Source organism: Raphanus sativus, unplaced genomic scaffold (assembly GCF_000801105.2).
Source record: "Raphanus sativus cultivar WK10039 unplaced genomic scaffold, ASM80110v3 Scaffold3963, whole genome shotgun sequence".
Classification (NCBI taxonomy): domain Eukaryota; kingdom Viridiplantae; phylum Streptophyta; class Magnoliopsida; order Brassicales; family Brassicaceae; genus Raphanus; species Raphanus sativus.
In genome coordinates this window covers 1-9,111 of record NW_026619267.1, presented here as the reverse complement: position 1 = coordinate 9,111, position 9,111 = coordinate 1, and the positions used below count along the sequence as shown (strand labels likewise).

Here is a 9,111-nt window from a genome sequence, read left to right as displayed (position 1 = left end):
TCTCGGCTAACGACACGATTAAACGGAGTTAATTCCGTTACTGTTCCCGTTAAACTAAGTTACGTCGTTTTGAAATTAGAAAAACCCCTAAATTTTCTATCTTCTCAAATCGCAATCTCTAGTTTCCCAAATCAAAAATCCCAATCAAAAATACAAACTCTTGATTCAATTTCGGCGAGAATGATGAGAGACAAAGGGATCCCAAAGGATAAATTACCTTATCGACGAAGAAAGAAGAAAGATGCTGAATCAATGAGTGACAGAAGTGGAGCAGAGGCTCGTGAAGCAAGAGCAGCTGGTCGTGAAGCAAGGGCTCTTGGGGTAGAAACTCGGAAGTGATTGGGTTTTTGTTTTGGGAAATTAGGGATTGCAATTTTGAGAAGATAGAAATTTAGGAGTTTTTCTAATTTCAAAACGACGTAGCTTAGGTTTAACGGGAACAGTAAACGGAAGTTAACCCCGTTTAATCGTGTCGTTAGCCGAGATAACGACGTATTGAATATGGCTTAGTCAAATTAATTCTAGGCTTAAACGGTTTGTCAAAATAAGTTTGTGCCTTAAATGGTCCAAGCAATAGTTCAGGCCTTTTTTGAACCAAATTTGAAAGTTCAGGATTTAAAAGACAATTTTCCCGATATATGTATATACCTGATTAAACCAGAGAAACCGATCGAGAAAAGAGAAGCTGAATCGAATCGAGAGCGTGTAACCAGAGAAGAGAAGGTTGGTTGTGTCCTCAAGCGGGAATCTCAATCGTCGTCGTCATGATTTCAACTTCTTCTTCTGATGAATGGAATGAAATGGAATCGTATGTGAGAGAGAGAGAGAGAGAGAGCGCAAGTGACACGCGTTTTAGATAACTCTTTTTTCTCTTTATTAAAATGACGTCGTATTGTTATTTATGCCGTCATTACTCTAATTCATTTTAAAACCCTTAGGAATGAATATAGAGAGAGAGAGAGAGAGAGAGGGGCTCGAGAGTTGTGTAAAAACCCTAAAAAGTGCGCAGCCTCCTCTGAAACCCTCCCTACAAAAGAAGAAGTGTTTTTGATTCAATCCTCCAATCGAAAAAAATGGGTGGTTCCAAGCGAAAGAAGGGAGACAATGGCGGAGAGGAGGGGAAACAGATGATTACGGATTCGAGGTTTGCCAAGGCTCACACTGACCCCAGATTCCGAAGCCTTCCGAGGCGTGAATCCAAAGTCACAATTGACTCTCGTTTCAAAGGAGTCCTCACCGACAAGGCTTCTGCTCCGGTCGATAAGCGTGGCAAGCGTAGAAGAACGGGGAAGTGCCAAGGATTCCCTCAAAGAGTATTATCGTATCGATGTAGAAGATGAGAAGAAGCAAAAGACCAAGGAGGAAGATGAATCTGATGAGAGCGAGGGTGAAGAAGAGTTGATGGCTCTGGAAGCTGAGGCCAGGCGGAGGAAATCGGAGCAAGTATCTGAAGAAGATAGTAAGATTTCCTTTGAAAACTGGCTTCCTCGGATGAAGAATCTGATGAGAACGCAGACTCTGAAGACAATGAGGATGTATCTGAAGAAGCAGAGGATGATACTGACGAGGAGACGATGATGCTATGTATGATGACGACGAACCAGAAGTTGCTGTAAGTTCATAGCTTTCAGTGTTGATTTCTTATAAATATATATATATGCATTTTGGCTATTGGAACTATCATTCAAGTTTTGGTTTTTTACGGTTTGTAGGGAGAGGAGGTAGCGAGTATCGAGAAAGAAACTCACAGACTCGCTATTGTCAAACATGGACTGGAGATATGTCTCTGTAATTGCTTTCTTCTCTATCTTTTTTGTATTATTTCTCTTTTTACTCAAATGTTTTAGCTTTTTCGCTCACTAGGCAAAGCTTGTTGTATGTGTTCTTATGGCTGCTATCTTTTTTTTCTTTTGTTACTTAGGCCAAAGACTTGTACGTTGTTTTAAATTCGTTTCTCCCCAACGATGGGCGCCTTTTGTCTGTTGCGGTCTATCCATCAGAGTTTGGACTTGAGCGAATGAAAGAAGAGGAAATCCATGGCCCGCTATCGGTGGGAGACAAGAAAAATGAAGATAACAGTGATGAGGAGGATGAAGAAGAAGATGAAGACGTCATCAATGAGAGACTACGTGATTACGAAAAAAGTAGATTGAGGTAAAGTATCAATCATTTACTGAAGGCTGTATGGTGCTTGAATGGAGACTTTTACTAAAACTCATACTTATTGTTCTGTTTCAGGTACTATTTTGCTGTTGCGGAATGTGATTCCAGTGCTACTGCTGATCACTTGTACAAACAATGTGATGGTATCGAGTTTGAGAGATCCTCTAACAAGCTCGACTTGAGATTTATTCCTGACTCCATGCAATTCAAACATCCACCTCGTGATACTGCCACCGAGGTGCATTCCTGCTCTACTTTCTATTCTTTTTGGTTTCTATTATTGCTTCTTATCTCCAGCCTTATTCCTATCAGTTTTCATGGTAATCTGAAAGTTCTTCTATAAAAAAACATTACAGGCTCCTGCTACTTATCAAGGTGTAGATTTCCATAGCCAAGACTGCAGATGAGTAGGGTTGATGTTTCCTGGGATGAAGATGAGCCACACCGTGTGAGGACCTTAAAACAGGGATTTAACCCTGATTCAGGTCTGTATGCTTATTTCTTTTTTTTTCTTCAAAATCAGGCAGGCTTATTAGAAGCATCTCCTATATATATAGCTATCAGTCGTTTGTGTTCTGATATATTTTCACAAATCATAGTTGGCAGACCTTGAGCTGAAGGAGTTTTTTAGCTTCTGATGAGAGTGAATCTGATGATAGTGATGATGATGGTGATGATGATGAGGAAAAGGAAAGAAAAGTACCTATCTTTGATGGAATCCGGAGATGTTGATTCTGATAAAGACGAGGATGAGGAGAATGACCAGGATATGGTAGTAGAATTCAATACCGGGTTAGAAGATCTGAGTAAACAAATTTCGTGAAAGAAAAGAAGAGAAGCCAGAAACGGTCTGGGAGGCACAACTGAGGAAGATGCGGGAGAAGAAGAAAGCTAGGAGGATGCAAAAGAAGGATGGTGGTTCTTCAGATGATGATTCTGAGGATGACGACGACTATAACGTTGATCATAAGAAGAAGAAGAAGATGATGAATAAGAATAAGAAGGGTTTAGAGAGAAATTAGCAGCGGACGAGAAAAGCTTGGCGGAGCTGGAGTTGATAGTAGCTGATGAGAATGGTAAAGGTCTAAAAGGATATAACATTAAAGGAAAAGGTAAAAAGAAAAGTAAAGAGATGGCAGAAGAGAAGATACCTTCGGCTGATCCTGACGATTCAAGATTCTCAGTTGCATTCACGGATCCTAACTATGCTCTAGACCCAACGAATCCACAGTTTAAAAGGTACGTTGATGCATAGTTTGAGTTTTTTTTTGTATTTGAGAATTGGAAGTTGTTCTCATCATATGAATATGCTGGGTTTGTTTACTTCTTGGCAGGAGTGCGACGTATGTTAAGCAATTAACTCAGAAGCAAAAGCAAGATCCAAGAAGCCAAGAAGAGCAAGTGAAAGATGTGGAGACAAAGACTACAGATGATGGCACGGGTGGGACCTTCTAAGAAAAGGAGTTTTGCAGAGTCTGCTACTGTCAAGTCGATGAAGCTCAAGATGCAGCAGAAGGGTTCGGAGAAGAAGAAAGAAGGGACTGCCGAGTTGGCTCAGCGAGTGAAGAACAAAGCCAAAGCTTTATCAAAAAAATAATAATGTCTTTTGTTTCCTTCATTCACCTCAATTTTGTTTATCTTTTTATTCAGAATTCATTGCACTGATGTTTTGAAATGTTAACAGTTTCAGTTTTGATTCGACATTCAAATTGGATAATTTTTCATTTTCCTCTGTTGATGATCAAATCGGTTTATTGTTTATCAAAAATGTTGAATGTTTCTGCAATTAAGCTTAACTCATCTATATTATTAAAAGAGAAGTACACTTTAAAAATGTCGCCACTGAGAATATTAACTAAACTTTCTATAAAAATATTTGTTTTTAACCAGTTTATTAATGTGTCTTTATCATTCTGTTTTTTTATAGATAGTCTCTATTTTAATGCTTGTTTTTTTCAGTTTAGTTAATGTGTTGTTCTAAAATAAAATTTAATTTATTTTGTATTAAATAAATTCCAAATTATATATTTGTTATCATAAAAAAAATCTAGGATATTAATTTCGAAATTAGTTATTGTCGTAAATAAAATTTAACTTTCATTCTCTATTAAAATAATTTCAAGATAAAATTGAATTTCTCTTTTCATCTAAACCAATGTTTATTCACCTCACATAGAGCTAGATCTCAATAAGTCTAAAATTATCGTATGAAAACTACGATAATTTTTGATTCAATCCTATATTATTAAAAAAGAAGTACATTTTAAAAATGTCTTTTAGTTTTTCAAGTTATTTACAATGGCACCACTGAGAATATTAACTAAACTTTCTATAAAAATATTTGTTTTAACCAGTTTATTAAATGTGTCTTTATCACTCTGTTTTTTATAGATAGTCTCTATTTTAATGCTTGTTTTTTTCAGTTTAGTTAATGTGTTGTTCTAAAATAAAATTTAATTTATTTTGTATTAAATAAATTCCAAATTATATATTTGTTATCATAAAAAAAAATCTAGGATATTAATTTCGAAATTAGTTTATTGTCGTAAAATAAAATTTAACTTTCATTCTCTATTAAAATAATTTCAAGATAAAATTGAATTTCCCTTTTCATCTAAACCAATGTTTATTCACCTCACATAGAGCTAGGTCTCAATAAGTCTAAAAATAGCTCTAATAAGTCTAAAAAATTATCGTATGAATAATTTTTTACCGTAATGTTATATGTATGGTTTCAACTTTTTCTCATATATAACATTAAGATGTACCTGTATAAAAATCAGTGTAAATCATTAATCTATGTAAAATATTACCGATCTACATATATATTTATCTATGTTTACGCTTCCAACCAACTACACAAATCGACTGTTGCTAACCTTTCTCAAAAAAAAAAAACAAATCAAATCGATTTTTCTTATGCTTTCACAACAAACCAAATCAATCATTTTAGAACACAAACAAAATATCTTTATTACTCTATCAAATATATAATCAATATCAAATATTAATTAACTTTAATATAGTAACATGATTTTCGCTAACTATCTATATTTAGCTAAATAATAAATTATCTATGTTTTCTTCCCAGTAAATCTGTTTAACTGAACTTGCAGAGTACTCAATATTAAATATAAGATTAAGTAAATAGTTAAGAATGAGGCAATTGCCTATATTCTTGCTAACTACATTATTTTTAGGAAACAATTGATTTGCTTTATAAATGTTATGGACATTTATTAATTACAAGGTGTAACTAGACATGTAAACAATATACTTTGAAACAGAATAAAAATAAATCAATGATTTCAAAAGAGATTTAATTACTCCATACCTTGATTCGTAAAGAAAAAACATCAGATTCACAAAGATAAAACATTAGACCCTCGATTAATGAGTTTTTAAATCGTCATCGCCATGGGAAAACACCGAAAGTCGAGATATTTCTTTTTTTCATTCTTCGCAATTTTTTTCTAAACACCGAACGGTTAGAAAACAAAATTGGCGGTTAGAATAAGAGAGGGGAGTCATGAGTCACTAGACCAACTTAATTTGATCTAAAACACTATGACTCTAACAAAAAATGTAATAACAATGAGCCGATTAAATTGACTTATATATGACTCAAAATCATATTATTTCAACGTATTTTAAATTAACTAAATTGATTTATATATAATCTATCATTGTTCATTTTAAGCTTTCTTTATATAATAAAACATATTTTTCACACATTTGACTGTTTTTAAAAACAGAAAAGAACTCAATGTATACAAATAACTATTAACAAATACATCATTTAGTGTTAATCAAAAATTAAAAAATAAAATAAATACCCGCCCGGTCATGGTCTAGTTTTCTATTAAAGTTGCTTTGAACCTTGAAGTTGGTCAGCTCATCGTCGACCAGTAGCAGCAGCTGGTTGTAAAATACTTCATTTTCTAATCAACGAGGTTCTAGTTCTCGCATAACATTTGCAAATAGCACACGCAATACTGGCGCCTGAAGCACGTTTTGATTTTATTACTGTTTTCCCACACTTAAACGTCTGTCTATTAAACCAGAGAAAAAACAAGAACAATCACACACACTTTTAAAATGAAACATAACAAACTGGTGCAACCTAAGACATAGAAACTCCCAGTTCGGTCTTTGGACTGAGAGAGTAAATCCGTAATTTATGTAGAAAACAATAAATCAATCAACCATAGTAAGGAGGATGACCAGAAGAAGGTGAAGCCCCTGTGGGATCAGCTGATGGGTACATATATGGACTTCCACCATAACCTGCGTATTGTGTTTGCACCTGCCCATTCTGCCAACCCCCTGTTGTTGGCGCAGAAGCTTCAGCCACTCCGGGAACTTTTTGGCCCACGAGTAGGCTCAGATCAGGTAGTGTGTAGTCTCTGCTTTTGTCGCTAAATGCCTTCATTCAAGCACCAAGAAAATACAAGAAGGGAATTATTAGTACCAAAAAAAAAGGAGTTGAATATACAGCTTTCACTGAATTGTTGAAGAGAAAAAAAAGGCATACGGTTCTTGCAGGCATCAGTTATTTATCTCTTTCGCACAACTCAAGAAAGTAACCAATCTTATGTACCTTTACATTGAGATCAGTATGACGAGAGTATGATAGTCGAAGCTTACAGTAGCCACCGTCATATATGCAGTGTCCTTCCAGTGCTTCTTTCGCTATTGCCGCCGTTGCTATATCTACAGAGTGTCATGAAGCAAACCATAAGCTAATTTATAAAATACCGGAAACGTTCATAAAGGGGTTTGGATCAGATCACAATCAAATATCAAAGCAGATCATGAAGGTCATGTACCCGAGTATTGAATTAAGGCTTGTGTTGAACCATTCTTCTCAAATATAGCAATCTTCTGGACAGTCCATACGCGGAAAAGACCTATGAAAGCAAATTAACATTATTAACTTTGACAGATTTAAGTATGCGGAGAAGCAGATAGGTGCATACTATTTTGTTCCTCACCGTGTGAAGAACATCCACGGTGACAGCATACTGCATGTTCTCAATCAAAGCAAGCAGGACATTGCTCTGAGTTTCTACCTTCTTCCCATCAGCACCCAAAGAAGGCTGAATGCAGTGATGTCAAAGACAACAATCAGTAATATAACATAACACAGTCAATGTAAGAAAGGTCAAAGGTGGTGGAGAAAGATTAGATAAAAAGGTGGCAAGGGCCTTGGAAGTAATATTTTACCTGCATAGACCCGTCCATTGCGGTATGATTCACTGGAAGGTATGGATTCGTGTAATCCCTGAGTAGTACGTAAAAGATTCAAACACGTGAATAAACTATTTTAACATAACGTTTCCAACATCACTGGCAATATAATTCAGAGGCACATTTGTCTTGGCTCAAACTCCTACCTGCTACGGTGGGACTGAAAACTTGATGTTTAGATCAGTATGAGCTGAATAAGACATTCGCAAATTGCAAGAGGCAACATGTTCTGGAAGCAGATATCTGAATTTTGCCAAAAAAATGAAGAAATTATCAGCAGAGCTTATATCGTATGGCGGAGGGTGGAAAGCATGCATAAAGAATAAGAGCATATACTTGGGTATACTTCTACCATCTAGCGCACTCCTTGCCGCTGAAGCAGTTTCCACATCAGTAAACTGAACTAGTGCCTGGCAGGTTACGACGGCAGATAATAAGTTGGACATTATTTAATTTTTTCCAATAAGGTAATACCTTGGAAAACAAAACTCGATATCTAACCTGGAAACCAGCAGCTTTCTCAAAAGTGGCAATTTTGTGCACGAATCCAAAAGCAGAAAACACCTGAAACAAAAAGTTTTGGATATGAGTGATGACTAAACAGTGGAGCGAAATGGGGAATAAAAAAAAGGAAACCAAAGAAACTCAGATATTCCGGACTGGGAGACTGAAAAAAAAAGAGAAATAGTAAGCCCAGGTGAGTACAGAGTGACACCTGTCCATGAGAATGACGAACACGATACTAGAGTAATTTTCCAAAGTCTCTCCAAAAGATTTTAATAAAGAGGCATCAACATCTGTGATTGAAGCATTTTTTTTCATTAATGGTTGAATACATACCGTAACTGGAATAATATGTCCAAGTGAGAAATTACTAAAACAAGTTTTGCTTAATACCAAAAGTTGAAATCTACTAAAGCACAACACAATGCTTCAACCATGTATAAGCCTCAATCTAAAATTGGTATCAAATATAAACCAACAAGTCCCTACAGAGAAGTAGCCCACAAAAAAATCAGTGAAGCTCAAAAGGAAGCAGTTAGTTACCAGATGGATGACATCGATGCTGAGATGGTGAGATTCGACTCCTTCAAAGGTAACCAAGAGGACGTTTCCAGGGACTTCACCAGGACTCTGATTGTTCACAATCTCATGCCGATTAGAGTACTGTATATAAATAGTTTTCCCACGAATCTGTGCCGGCTCCGAAGATGAAGCATAATACGACACCATTGATATCGCCTGATTCAACTCAGCCTGTAAAAGGAACAGCTCAGCTCACCATCGATTTCACAATTCACAAAAACTTAAACAATCTGATTGATTGAAGAGAAGAAGAAGAAGAAGATGTTTACGAATTCAACGAAGGCTTGGTTTGCGATTGGCGCCGACATTGGTCTTCGTATTGACGATCTTTCCGAATCGTTTGCACAGGTCGATGAGCTCTTCTTCCACGCATTCCCACGGTAGATTCCGCAGGTGCACCACCTTCGACGGCGTCTGCGTGTACCGGAACTGTGAGCTCGACATCTCTAACTCCAACGATCACACACAGCCCTCGCCTCTTCTCTCAGCTTTTCCCTTAGTTGTGATCGGAATGGAATCTATACGGAAGCTCAAATCTCAGGCTATTTTTTCAAATCGGTCCTCTAAACTTCGTTAATTTTTACGAATCATCCTACAATTTTCTTCTCTACA

The 9,111-nt window shown here is 36.3% G+C and overlaps 2 pseudogenes; one reads left to right on the top strand and one right to left on the bottom strand.

The window, feature by feature from the left end:
* Nucleotides 1-696: 696 nt before the first annotated feature.
* Nucleotides 697-3,887, top strand: LOC130507063 (pre-rRNA-processing protein ESF1-like; annotated as a pseudogene).
* Nucleotides 3,888-6,144: 2,257 nt separating this feature from the next.
* Nucleotides 6,145-8,983, bottom strand: LOC130507064 (polypyrimidine tract-binding protein homolog 1-like; annotated as a pseudogene).
* Nucleotides 8,984-9,111: the final 128 nt, after the last annotated feature.